Here is a 13,061-nt window from a genome sequence, read left to right on the forward strand (position 1 = left end):
GCTGTTAAAACATTTACAATCAAATATTTCAAATCTGTTATATATTTCTGGTATAATTTCCAATAAAAAAGTCTCTGGTTTAAAGTCTATGTGTAATCTTCTCCAACCACGTGTGGATCTTAGACCAATATCTTTTAGCTTCTACGCAAGTCCACCACATATGGTAATATGACATTTCCAACACTTTTCTGATTTATTCTTGAACATTCTTGCTATTCTTGTCGGGGGTAGATGCCACTTGTAAAACATCTTATACAGATTTTCTTTATATGCTGTTGACATTGTCCAATTTTGAGACCACAATTTCTGCCACTTCTCTAATTCAATCCCATGCCCAAAATTGAGTCTAATGAGATTTTTGATGTAGGTGAGTTGTATGCTTGTTTTTTTCTGTGATATGTGAATGATTTATAGGAGGAAGAGAGAACAAAACCATTATTGAATTTTATCTAAATGTAGTTAATTTAATAAATTCACATTAATCTTGGCAATAACGTCAAAAGAAAACTTAAATGAAAATAGTTCTGGATGACTTTCTATAGAGTGGTACCTTGGTACTCATTGTTAATGGTTCTGGGAAGTGCAATGAATACCCAAAACAATGAGTACCAAATACATTTTTCACAAAAGGAATAGCAGCCGACACCAGCAAGTTCTAGCTTGTGTGTCAAGTACCAAACAATCAATGAGTATTGGGACAAAGCTTATGCATCAAAATGCGTCGAGTATCAAATTCAGTAAGTTTCAAAGTAGTCGAGTACCAAGGTACCATATTTGTTAATGTGCTACAACTAATTTTAGTTTGCGTCTGAAACAAAATAGGGATTTGCCTTAGTTTCTCTTCTATTTTGCTGCTCTCTAGAGGCTGCCGGGATTTTTTTTTTTTCAGTTTACATCTGTTAGCCCTAGTTTATTTAATATTTAGGAATGAACTGAATAATTAACCTCATTGTTTAATGTTTCTTCACTTCACTTCACTACAACTAGGATTCTTCTGAAATTAATACAAGCTCAAAGCTTAGACTGTATCTTAAACCAATGTATTAATTGCATTTAATTACTTATATTAATGAACAATTTTTATACATGACATATGGGATATATAATGGCCCTATCCAGACAATGCAATGTCATCAAATATTTGTATTGTGTACTAACACAGTATGACTTATTGTTAGAAGTGAAAAAGATGACTAAGGATCATTCAACATATGAGACTTAAAGAATATGGCAGAGTGTGTGAGCATGGCAGTGACTTCTGACATTTTTATAGTATGCTCACAATATACTAAATGTGAACATTGCAAAACTGAGAGCCTAGGTTCTTGCTTCTTGAATAGCCTATCTAGGTTAGTAAACTATTCCTTTTTAGACTTCTGACTGGAAGCTCTTGATTTGCTTTTAAAGATCATCTACAAAAAATTCTAAATCAGCCTGAAACCTGTTTTCTTCCAACTTTGGGAACTTGGCAACTGTGCCACTGTGAAAACATTCTTGATTAACCCAAGACAAAACATCATTTCTCACTTGAATGAAAAAAAATGAATAAACTTTTTTTAAAAAAAAACATTCCTTCTTAACAACCATTTCCTTAAATAAAATAAAAAAATCTGCATCTCTTTGCTGCTTTCTAGTGCACATGTGGTTTTTGGTACTAAGTATAAGCATAATCTTTATTGTCATTGTACTTAAATACAACGAAATTGATTACTAGATTGTAACCTAAATTAAGATTATACAGAAAATGAGAAATAGATTTGTTTCTACCCCAGAGCCAACCATAATAATCCAAAAGTTCTGCGGAACTATTTTGAATTAGCTCTGGTTCAAAAATAAAAAATCCAGAACACTGAGTTATTTCAGGTTTTGGACAAAACCAAATCCAAAAAGATCCCTGAGGAATCCAGTAGTGATTTTGAGATTAACAGAGCAAGGCTAATGTATATTTCCATTCCCTCTCTCAATAATTCCTAGTGTCTTTCTTTACTTCCATGTCTAAATCACCTCAATTGCTTTAATGTCTGGTACGTTTGCTGTTTACTAGAATAGTTTCGCTAGGATCATAGTCCCAGTGCAGATATCCCACCAATTGGTCTGCCCATCCCTTTTCTTCCCAGCAATTTCCTTCCTTCTCTTTTCCCTTCAATTGCCACTACCAATATCCTTGACTTTCCGAAGTGAGGCGTGAGAGGAGTAACATAATACCTCTAACATATGGGTATTAACCCAGCCCTTTTGCCCTGGAGACTGAGGTAAATCTTGAGGCCACACCTCCGTTCCTCCTTCTGACCTCCCAGATTAACCTCAGTCTCCAGCCCAGAAGGAGTGTTTTTCCTGACTCTCCCTCACTTCGTAGACTTAAGATTTTTGTTTGCAGGTTTTTTGTTTTAGCTTCTCACCTTGGATTGCTGCACCCTCCTTGTTCATGCTCCACGCACCTAGTGTTTCAAGCCTCCCCGCTTGCTAGCACGTTCCCCACGTGGCTGGCCGGTCGCGTAAGAGGGGAGGCAGCCTCTGAGCTGCGCGGCAGTTCCGCTCGCAACCCCCAAATAGGTTCACCTTCGCCTCCTGTGCAGATCCGGCTAAACGGGCTCTTAAGGCTAAGGCCATCAAACACCTGTTAGGTATCAGGGCCATAGAGAGGGTCCCAGAGGGGGAGAGAGGTTCCGGATTCTATTCAAACCTGTTTCTGGTCCCCAAGAGTTCAGGGGAGTGGAGAGCCATCCTGGATCTTAAACTACTCAATTCCAGGGTGGTCTACCGTAGGTTCAAGATGGCCTCCCTGAAATCCATCTTAGAGGGCATCCGACAGGGCGACTTCTTGGCCTCCATCGACCTCACAGAGGCCTACCTTCACATCAGAATTACCCCGGAACATCGCAGGTTCCTTAGGTTTTCCCATGAGGGCAGTCATTTTCAATATAGGGCCCTCTCCTTTGGGCTGGTGTCAGCTCCCAGGACCTTTACCAAGGTGCTGGCCACGGCCACGAGTCACCTGCGTTCCTTCCCAGTCCGACTTTTTTGTTACCTATATGACATCCTCGTCCTAGCCAGGTCCCCAGACACTGCCAGGCAGGACCTGGGGATCACCATTGACACTCTCAGGTCCCTGTGGTTCTCTATCAACCTAGAGAAGAGTCACCTGGTCCCATCTACTAGGCTCCAGCATCTAGGGTCCATTATAGATTCAGTGTCTGGGGAGGTTTTCCTTTCCCAGGATCGAAAGGACAGCATTGTGCAGCTGATTCATGAAGTTCACAAATTACGGTCTGTCCCTGTAGTTATTCTTTCCAGGCTCCTTGGGAAATTCATTTCTTGTATAGGGATCATGCCTTGGGCTCGCCTACACGCCAGGGAGCTTCAGTGGTTCCTGCTTCCATACCAGAGAGCCAGGATGAGCGACGCCAGCTTCAAGGTTCGAGTGTCGCCCCAGGTGCTGCTCTCGCTCCGTTGGTGGCTGACCCCAGCATTAGACAAGGGATCCCTCTTCAAGGAACCAGCAAGGAAGGTTCTCACAATGGATGCGAGCCTGTTTGGCTGGGGAGCACACCTGGAGGCCCAGATAGCCCAGGGTTGCTGGTTGGAGCTCAGGGCCATCCATCTGGCCCTACGTCACTTCAAGACCATGATGACCAGTCATCATATCTGGTCCTGATGGACAACGTGGCAGCCAAGGCCTGCATGAACAGACAAGGGGGCACCCATTCCAAGGCCCTTCACGATGAGGCTCTCCAATTAGGGAACTGGGCAGAGAGGCATCTCCAGTCCATCAGAGTGGAACACATCTCCGGTAGAGAGAACCAGCAAGCAGATTGGCTCAGCAGGGAGACGGTCGAAAAACGGAGAGTGGCAGCTCCATCCCAGCCTTCCTGCAGATCTGCGAGAGGTTTGGGCGCCCGTCAGTGGATCTCTTCGCAACCCCAGCGAATGCCCAGCTGCCGAGCTTTGTATCGAGGTTCCCATCCAGAGGAGCCATGGACATCGACACCTTTTGCTGCAGATGGCCGCCAAGTCTACTCTACGCCTCCCCCCCTTCCCCTCATTCCCGGGGTTCTGAGGAGGTTGGTGTCAGAGGGAGCAGAGATGATTCTAGTGGCTCCCTTCTGGCCATGCTGCCCCTGGCTAGCAGACTTGGTGGAGCTGTCCTCAGCTCCTCACTGGAGGATTCCCCTGGGGGAGGTGTCCCTATACCAGGAGTCTCTGGAGCATCCGGATCCGGAGTGGCTCCATCTGACCGCCTGGCGATTGAGCGGGAACAGCTGAGAGGGGCACATTTTTCCGCGAAGGTCATTAAGACCGTCGAGGTGTCCAGGAGGCAGTCCACCACTCGGATCTACAACGCCTCCTGGGTTGCCTTTGCTGACTGGTGTCAAGCAAAGGGACATCATACCAGCCTCGGCCTCTGTGCCCCAGGTTCTGGACTTCCTACAGGAAGGTCTGGAGAAAGATCTGGCCCCCAGCACCCTTAGGAGACAAGTCTCTGCTCTCTCCACGATCCTGAGGGGTGGACACGTACCACCTTTGTCCCAACATCCAGTCCTCAGGCGCTTCCTTAAGGGAGCAGCGAATCTGAAACCCCCAGTGGTCCATTGATTCCCTACGTGGGACCTACCCATGGTCCTCCAGGCATTGATGGAGGCACCATTCGAACCTTTGAGGGAGGTTTCCCTACAATTCCTGACCCTTAAGGTCGTCTTCCTGGTTGCCATCACCTCAGCCAGGAGAGTATCTGAGATCAACGCTCTCTCCAGCAAAGAAAACCTCTGCACCTTTCTAGAGAACCGGGTCATCCTCAGACTGGAACCCGTGTTCATGCCCAAGGTCAATTCTCCCTTCCACAGGGCTTTAGAGATAGTTCTGCCGGACTTCTGTCCGCAGCCCTCCAGGGATAGGGAAAGATCTTGGCACAGGTTGGCTGTCAGAAGAGCCTTGAGTATGTATCTGAAGCGCACGGCGCCCTTTAGGCGTTCAGAAGCCCTCTTCATGTCCTTTCAGCCGTCCACCCGGGGAGCCAAGGTTTCCCTGGCCACCATTAGCAGGTGGATCAGAGCGGCCATCTCACAGGCCTACGAGGCACAGGTACTTTAGGTCCCAGATGGCATCACAGTGCACTACACCAGAAGTGCGGCCACCTCAGCAGCCTGGGCCACCCAGGCTCCCATAGAGATTTGCCGGGCAGCTGCCTGGTCTTTTCCATCGCCTTTCATCAGGCATTACCGGCTAGACGCTTACGACTCCACAGAAGCAGCCTTTGTAAGGAGGGTCCTGCAGGGAGTCCTAGACTCTCAAGGGGCTCAGGCCCATTGATGCTTCCCAAGGACATCTAGCTTTGGTATGTCTCATGTTACTCCTCCCATGCCTCACCTTGGAAACTGGCAGTTGGTCTTACCTGAACTGCATGTTTAGAAGACGTGGGATGAATCACTCCCCCCACTTTTTTAGGGCGCACCGCGCCAGGGGCCTCAGTTAGTTCAGCGGTCAGTCAGGGCCAGGCAGGCAGGATGTGTGCTTGTGCTGTCTCTGTCCCTTCCTTCCAGGTGCTCTGCTACGAACCATTGGTTAATCTGGGAGGTCAGAAGGAGGAACGGAGGTGTGGCCTCAAGATTTACCTCAGTCTCCAGGGCAAAAGGGCTGGGTTAATACCCATGTTACTCCTCCCACGCCTTCTTCTAAACATGCAGTTCAGGTAAGACCAACTGCCATTCTCCTACCTTTATCTTGCTATTGGGTCCCAATTAACAAAACTACCTGATTTCATTCTGTACACTGACCAAAACATCTAAAACAAATTTTGTTTTGGACATAGTTGACCAAAACTGGTTACAGGTACTTGGAATGGTTCATGCACAGAATGTTTTGCTCTTCCTTACCTTCACAGGAATATTTAGTTCAGGACTTCATGCATTTCAAGTTTGTAATAAAGTATTCTTGAGAGTGGTGTTTGCATGCATAAAATAAGAGTACTGTTTAGAGGGAATGTATCGAAAATACAATTTACCTAATAAGCACTCTAACTAAGTCAGTCTTCAATTTGAAGAATTACACAATTCAAAAGTAATGAATAAGAGGGAGGAGAGGAAAGGTCTGTATACCTGACTGAGAAATTAAAAGAAAACCCTTATTCTGGTGAGATTGTATTTACCTAAATGAAGAAACAATTTTGCATTTTGCATTTATGTACACTAAAATTTATGCAAATCTATGTACTCTTTTGTCCATTTCTTATTCATGCTTTTTCTCTATTTGGCACTGCCAAATAGACAGTAGCTTTTCTATTCATGTCCCCATGGACTTTTGCAATCCTTACTTGCATTGGCTTAATGTGTAGCTTGCTATTTTTTTTTACAGCTTCAGATGTGTATCTTTCATAGATTTTTTTAAAAAGTAGATTTTAATTAAATTTCTGCTCTTGATACATTTTATTACCGGTAGCTTTTGTGACTAAGATTCCTTAGGAAGTTTGACTGTTAAAGACAACCTATTTTTAGTTTTACTTTTTAAGTACCGTATTTCAAATACTGAAACTTATTTTTCTCAACAATTGTTTCTGTAAGTGAAATTTATTAAGAGGTGTTTTTTTTAATCTAAAAAAAAATGTAATGAATAAGGAAGGGAGCTAAATTTTCTAAAGAAGAAACAGAATACAATTTTAAGCTTTACATTAATTTTTTTAATTGTAATCTTCCAAGTCATATTCTAATAATGAAGTTTCCCTCAACATTTCATCATTTCTTTAGTTTTGTCTCATGTAAAAATAATACACATGAGAAGAGGAAAAATATGCAGATTCATCCCAGCTGTTTATACATTTCTCAGGTCCAATACACAACAATACGTATCAGTGACTTGGGAGAAGTGCTATATTTTATGGTAGGGCAATGCTTAGCAAGAAAAAGATACAAGGTTCAATCATTCTGACATTTCCACTCAGGAAAGATTAAGATCTTTTTTCCCTCAAAACCTGGAGAGTTGAAGTTTTATTTTGTTTTTTTTTTTGAAAAAAGCACTCCCTCCTCTTCATCATCACCATCCAACAGATGATAGTAAGTCTTTTGTTTCTTTCAAATAGCTAATCATTTACTGACAAATTTATATCCCAACAACTTTTTTGAACATGAAGTGGGCATCCCAAAAGATTGTACATCTTAACTGTAAACTTACATGTATAATAGGTAAATACCTAATGGTACTGATGTTTTCCAAGCAAGGTTTTCATATGTCTCATAATAGCAAGAGATGTAATGTATATGTATGATATTGCCTTCCCCTCACTATATCCAGCTCTTGCACTATTTGAAATATGTTTTAAAACTGAAAACCAGCCATTATCACAATATATAAGATTATAGCAAAAAACTAATTACATTTATAACATTAACACTGACAAAATAGAAAAGTAATCTACATTTCAAAATAATAAAGCCCAATAATACAGTGATTACTTTTTAATATACTCAGGTTGTCATAAACAATATCTAAACTGCTTTGAAAGAAAATATATTAAACACTTAGGAAATTTTATACAATAGTTTGGAGTAGGTAATCCAACAAGGCTGAATTTGTTCAAATACAATTCCTTCTCTTAGAGTCATTTGCCACCTGCTTCTTTATTTAAGGACTGAATTAAGTTATCATGATAATTTTCATTAAAAAAACTTAAAAATTCTTTTCTTTTCCCAGACATTGTACCTCTGGGCTCCATCACTCTACTTGTTTTACCTGTTACCTACCTGTTTTAAATGCAAGCAAAGTGTTGTATTAAAAAGCCTGGAAGAGTTCACATTTAAATGCCCAACTATATGAATGAAAATCAAAGTGTGTCAAAATAATCCTATTATCCTACTAATTAGAGCAACTAATAATCAAGGTTAGTTCATCCACAACACATCACAATTCTATGTTCATCAAGCAGCAGAGGCAGAAGCATTATAGCAGCTTTAGTAGCAAAACAACAATAAAAATGAATACATAATCCTTCACCAATCTCAAAATTGTTTGCTGGTTATACTTTTCTTTGGATTATGCATCCAGAAAAGAAACTGTTGTATGCATACTGGATTATGCATGCAGAAGCATTATGCCTGACAATAAAAGGTGAAATGTATTGGAAATAGTAAAGAGTAAAAACAGAGTGAAATACGCAAAGCTTTCATGATAAATATGATTTTTGGGGGGGAGGGGGGTACAGACACAGAAGTTTCATAGAGGGAAACATTAAAGGCTGACCATATGCGTGTGTGTGTGTGTGATTCTCTAAGAGGAGGATATATCGTAAATATAATTGTAATGCCAACAAACTTAAATAAAGCTTCAATTTTAACAGGTAAAAAAAGCAGTGGGATCAGGAGCAACTTCCAACTTTCTGCTGGTTTTTCCCATTGCCTTTGCTTGTGGGAAGCTGGCAGGAAGTATTACATGTCATGAATGATCATGACTGTAGGAATGCTGCAATGAAGACAACACTGCAAATAAAACTGGTGTGAACATTACAGGAAATTCTTATTCCACAGGAATAATAATGGGTCATAGATGTTTTATACATCCTTTAAGTTAGTGGATTTTAGGTATCGTGATTCAAAAATTTATTGTAGCATAATTCAGTCTTTGGGTTAATTTCAGGGAACAAATAGACCAACAGATGATAAGAACTTTATGAATATAGTATTATAACCCTAGTCTCTTAATTGTTCATTCATAACTTGAACAACTTTTAGCCAATTCAGACATGACCTTTTAAAACTGGGTTTATTATATTAAAATAAAATAAGGAATCTGTGTTCCAGAACAGGTTTTCAGTTGGATAAATAGGGAGTAGGCTTCTTTTCATGTAGATGAACTGTTATTTCCTTGTACATTTTAGCAGAAACTTAATTCTTGCCAAATGTAAATGTAGAATAGAATGTACAAGTTTTGAGACTGAATAAAAAACCTTTTATTTATTTGAAATTTTATGCTTCCATAAAATTAAATCTCCAATTCCTTAATAACAGAGGTAGCAGTGCCCCAGGGAGCAGGATGGTGGTAGTGCTGAGCAAAGGGCAAGGCAAGGCACAGTAGCCAAAGACAAGTGGGGGGAGATAAGTAGGTGTGGGAAATTGAAGCATGTCCTATGTTTTAAATGTGGTCAGGCAGCCAATAACCAAATTCTGATCACATCACCATAGATGTTTTCCATGACGTAACTTTGAGAACCAGTATAATTACCATTCATTCAGTGCAGTCATAACTTGAAACAATAGCTGAACAAATGTTTATTGAGTGATAAGTATCTGTAAGTTTGTAGGTACAGTCACTTAGTGACTGTTTCACTTAACAGCCAAGCTTTTGGTCCCAATTGTGGTTACTAAACGAGAACTGTATATAGAAAATTGAGGTAGGGGGTGTAATTTCTAGGGTAGTTCATACCTAACTTATAAACTAAGGTGGATAGAGCAGTTTTTTCCTGCTAATAATAGCTTATTCATATTTTTACTAAGTCTGGACTGTTCACCATGGGCAATGCGATTCAAATGAACAAAATTGGGTTTGTTTCATACCATATTTATCTTGACCTTCACAAGATTCATAGTAATACCGCTGTATGGGCAAGATTTATTCAAAGGACTTATGTAGGGGAGGTTTGGATTCAATCAGGTATAAAGCCATTTTTGTAATATATTTATTGTTTATACTGTTAAGTCTTTAAAATATTGTAAGCTACATACACAGCATGGTAACACTATTAGATCAGGGCTGCTAACTCCTGAGGGAATGCAAGATAGCAGCATAGGGTTGCTCCTTTCACTGCTATCTAGTGGCCATCTTTTTTTTTCAGTTGAGATTTGGTATTACTGGAAAGATGATTTCCCCAGCCCAAAATTATTTATTTTAATGTCATATACAGAGAGAAAAATAAGAGAAATGAAATAAATGTCTTTGAATTATGCATGTGTAAATGACTAAGATTACAAGAGACAGTAAGAATCACCAATATATTAGTGAACTAGAAAAGTTTCAACAGCAAATAAAGTGGATATCTAAGATTAAATAATTTACAGGAAAACCCTTATAAAAACTGTAAATAAACTGTGGCAGACATTTATCCAACCACCTGGAATTGACAGTATCATCTTACCAGTGAATACTGAAAAGAAATAGAAAACTATTCAATCTTAAGTTGGGTTGATATAAATAAGTATATTATTCACTGTGCTATCTACTATAATTTACAAAACTGTAAATAAACTATGGCAGACATTTATCCAACCACCTGAAATTGACAGTATCATCTTACCAGTGAATACTGAAAAGAAATAGAAAACTATTCAATCTTAAGTTGGGTTGATATAAATAAGTATATTATTCACTGTGCTATCTACCATATTCGGTGACAAAGAGAACACGAGATTCTTCTGTTACACTATGGATATAAAGTTTCAAAGAATCTTAAAATCTTAATTTTAACCTGTTTGTTATCTATAAGATGATAGAGGGAGCAGTTACTTCCCGACTTACCAGTGGCTTTCAGTCAGATGTCAGAATTGTAATGTACTTATTTATTCAATTTATATTGCCACCTATATCAAACAAGTGACTCTGGATAACAAAAAACAAAAATAATCAAATTACAAAAATACAGAGAAAAAAATAAATGTATAGAGCAGCTGAAAAAATTATAACCCATAAATGTTTACATGTAATATAATATACCATAACATTAGAGGAAGTAACAATTTACCTTGTTACTTCCTCCAATATCCAGTAGATGGTTCTAGTGTACTACAGATATGTTTTAATTGATACAGAAAGCACAGAAATATACCCTAAAAACAACCCTTCCTCTCCTCCATTAGTTTAAAACTATTTGAAAAATTTACGTATTATTTTTAAACTTTTTTATATCTGTGTATCAAATTTTTGCAATTTTGTGAGAAATATACTTCCCTACCTGTACAATATTTTCTGATAGGATATTAAACGTTTAAGAGTTTTATTTTTGGGAGTGAGAAATAAAGAGAAAAATGAAATTATGAAAGCCTTTGATCATTATAATTCTTAAATTAAAAGTAAAACACCATATAAAGTAAAAAAAGACATTTTTAAAGATTAATGTTGACAAGATGGTCTTACACAGTATAAAAATGTAGAAACAAATGAAAAATACAGAGATATGTACCAGTTAAAACTCAAACAGAAACTACTAGAAAAAAATACAACGTGAGAAATTATGTTGGTTGTACTATTACAATGGAAAGGAACAGACTTCTAATTAAATTCCAAACATAAGTTCATAAAGGCAGTGTATGCGTATTTAATCTTCAATTTTAATTCTCATAGAACATATGGTGCTATTTGAACTTGTTTAATATGCTTCAAATGTGCACTGGAAAAACATTTCACATATTCAGTACTCAAGAATATTATTTAAAATGTTAATGACTTCAAGTTCAAGCAAGACTCGAGATTCATAGAAGAGTTTCATATTACAATTACCTTTTCAGATTCAAAATGTTGATTATAAAATGTTTCAAGGGAAAATTCTAAGCAGTTTTTCAGGGATACGTTAAAGCTTTGTAGAACCATTACAACTATTACTAGAATACTCAAAATTATTTCCTATTTGAAAGTATCACATTCTATTACATAAACTATTCTGAGGAACTAACATAAATTTAAGTGATAAGTAAACAGAATCATAGCTATATTTAGTAATTACAGAAGAGCAATATAGCTATGCTTTATGACTATGCAAAATGGAATTATTTTCACTTAGGCATCTCTCAAATATATATTTAAACCAAGAAGGTAATTGCTAGAACTTAATATGTGGTTTGTATTTTTTCAGTTTGGCCACATGTTGCCCCTCACCCTCAAGGAAAAAGAAATAACCATAAAAAATGGAAAATAGGAATTTGCCATATTATTTTTATATGTACCAATATTTCCTAAGGTAAGCTAATATTATTTATGCACCTCCATATTCTGCATATATTCAATTACTTCGTGCAAACTAAAAACCCAATCTTCTTAATATAGTTGTTTTGAACTACATAACTATTGAAATCCAAAATATAAGACCTCTTTCTGTCTCCCATGCACTCACTTTACTTGCAGCAATGAAGATATGAGATTTTTGCTACCTGGCCAGGTTACTTCTTAATCTTGTTCACTGATATTGAATCATAGGCCTAACTAAAAAGTTACATGGAGGATAATATCAGTTTTCTTTATTCTGAAGCATCCCATAGGCAATACTGACTGCATAACAATGTTCTTGCCCTCAATGTTATTGTGTAACTGTAGTTTGTTCAAGGTGGAGCTGTAGATAGTAACCAAAACACATGCATTTTAAAATTCGTTTAGGGAAAAATGTAATTTAACAGAATACAGGTTCACCTCTCTTTTACTAGATTGTGAGTGACAACCTAAGTTTTCACATACAATATAAAGTAATTTCCTAAAATTACCATTGCTATTATTACAGCTGTTAAGATGGTGTATACTTGTTTGGTACAAATTGCAATCTAAGCCCTGCATATGAAAATGATTCCAAACAACCCAGACTGGGAGCATTTTAACCATCTCATTGTCTGGTGAGATGGTTAAAATGCTTATGAGCTAAGTCTCAGCCATGGAAATTTACTTGATTAGTTGAGAACATTCACCCTCTTGAACCAACCTACCTCACAGGATTGTTGTGCAAATAAAATTATTATGAACTTTATCTTGAAAACCTGGTATCTGGTGGACTATAAATGTAACCAATAGCAGACCAACCACATTTACAGTCTAGTTAATCATATTTGGACAACTCCTGTGTACACAAGGGAGTCTTGTTCAAATAATTATGGTGGTGGAGGAATAAAATCAATATATATATATATACATATATACATAAAACATTCTGATTTAAAACCACCATTGCACAAATGTATTAATCTGCTCTAAAAACAGCTTTCCCTCCCCCTTTTGCCACCTGGGAGTTAAAAAGGAACTCCCATCATTTGAGCAGCCCATTAGTGTGACTCAGTATAAATGTGGGACATAAATATATTTAAGTTTTCCAAAAGCTATTCGGTCAC

The sequence above is a fragment of the Thamnophis elegans genome, chromosome 10 (assembly GCF_009769535.1).
Source record: "Thamnophis elegans isolate rThaEle1 chromosome 10, rThaEle1.pri, whole genome shotgun sequence".
NCBI classification, from domain to species: Eukaryota; Metazoa; Chordata; class Lepidosauria; order Squamata; family Colubridae; genus Thamnophis; species Thamnophis elegans.